The sequence below is a fragment of the Cicer arietinum genome, chromosome 1 (genome assembly GCF_000331145.2).
Source record: "Cicer arietinum cultivar CDC Frontier isolate Library 1 chromosome 1, Cicar.CDCFrontier_v2.0, whole genome shotgun sequence".
Classification (NCBI taxonomy): domain Eukaryota; kingdom Viridiplantae; phylum Streptophyta; class Magnoliopsida; order Fabales; family Fabaceae; genus Cicer; species Cicer arietinum.
Window position 1 is genome coordinate 36,734,789 of NC_021160.2, and position 2,250 is coordinate 36,737,038.

Genomic DNA, 2,250 nt, shown 5'->3' on the forward strand with positions numbered 1-2,250 from the left:
GTCATATCCACATATTTTCCCTTTTCATCTTTATCCAAATGAGAAGCTTGACTCATGGGTGTATCAATAGGTTTAAATTTATCAAAGCCAAACTTCTTTAAGAGATCATTACAATACTTGATTTGGCTTAGGAAAATACCATTCTTGCTTTGATTGATTTGAAATCCTAAGAAGAAGGTTAATTCTCCCATCATCGACATTTCAAATCTTCCTTTCATTATATTTTCAAATTCTTTGCAAAGCTTACTGTTTGTGGATCCAAAAATTATGTCATCAACATAAATTTGGACAAGCAGAATGTCTTTTCGCTTTTTCTTTATAAAGAGTATTTTATCTCAAAAAATTTTGCTGTATGAGGAAATTACTGAGTTTTTCATACCAAGCTCTTGGAGCTTGTTTTAATCCATAGAGAGCTTTTGTTAGTTTATAAACATGGTTTGGAAAAGCAGGATCTTCAAATCCTGGAGTTTGACTAACATAAACCTCCTCTTGGATATCTCCATTCAGAAAAGCACTCTTTACATCCATTTGATACAATTTAAAATCCAAGATACAAGCATAAGCAAGCAAAATCTTTATTGCTTCTAATCTGGCTACAGGAGCATAAGTCTCATCATAATCAATACCTTCCTCCTGGTTGTAGCCTTTAGCAACTAGTCTAGCCTTATTTCTTGTTATTACTCCATTCTCATCCATCTTATTCCTAAACACCCATCTAGTTCTAATAATATGTTTGTTTTATGGTTTAGGAACTAAGATCCATACTTTGTTTCTCTGAAATTGATTAAGCTCTTCTTGCATGGCAATTATCCAATCATTGTCCAAGAGAGCTTCTTTTATATTCTTAGGTTCTACTTGAGAAATAAAAGCTGTGAAATTACAGAAGTGTCTAAGGGATTTTCTAGTAGCAACCCCTTTAGAAATTTCTCCTATGATGTTGTCAATAAGATGGTTTTTGTTGAATTTCCATTCCTTAGGTAAGTCATCTTCCCTTATAGGTTCTATATAATCAATGTCAGTTGGAGGTAATGTTTCATTTGGTTCTTTTGGATCTGATTCTACAATTTCATCAAGAGAATAACCAACTATAAGAGGGGTACTGTTCAACTTTTTGGTAAACATTTCATCAAATTTTACATGAACACATTCCTCTATAGTTTTAGTTCTTTTATTGTAGATCCTATAGGCCTTACTAGATTGTGAATATCCTAGAAAAATTCTCTCATCTGCCTTAGAGTCAAATTTCCCTAGATGCTCTTTTCCATTATTCAGTACAAAACACTTGCATCCAAAGACTCTAAAATAGGCAATATTTGGTTTTCTACCTTTGTATATTTCATAGGGTGTTTTCTAAGGATAGACCTAATTAGAACTCTATTTATTACATAAGTAGCTGTGTTTATTGCATCAGCTCAAAAGTATTTTGGAAGCTTAGAGTCATTGATCATTGTTCTTCTAGAGCTCTATTCTTCCTTTCTACAACTCCATTCTGTAGTGGAGTTCTTGGGGCTGAGTAAATGCGGTGAATTCCTTTTTGATCACAATAATTGTCAAACGATTCATTTTGAAATTCTCCACCATGATCACTCTTAATGGAAACTATTTTCTGATTCTTCTCATTTTGAACTTGATTTGCAAACTTTTTGAAAATTGAGAAGGCATCACTTTTGTGAGAAAATAAGTCCATGTATATCTAGACTAATCATCAACTAAAACATAGCCATAAATATTTCCTCCAAAAAAATTTACTTGAGAGGGACCAAATAGATCCATGTGAATCCATTGTAGAACTCGATTAGTTTGTACTAAGTCTATTGGTGGGAAAGAGGACTTGACCAATTTACTTTTCTCACAAGAGTCACATGATTTGTCCTTAGTAAATTTTCTGTTTGGAAGACCTAGCACTAGTTGTTTGCTAACAAGTTTGTTAAGATGGTTTATATGTATGTGAGCTATTCTCTTGTGCCATAACCAATCTTCATCAGATTTAGATAACAAACAACAAACATTATTTGCAGACAAAGAGTCAAGATCAATCATGTATATATTATTTACCCTCTCACCTACCAATTTTATGCTATCATCTTCCTTGTGCTCAAGTGTACAAGTATGTGATGTAAAATATACCTGGTAGCCTTTATCGCAAAGCTGACTAATGCTAAGCAGGTTGTGTTTCAAACCTTTTACATAGAGAACATCCTTGATTACCGTTGTTGATTCACTCCCTATGTCTCCAACACCAAGTATTTT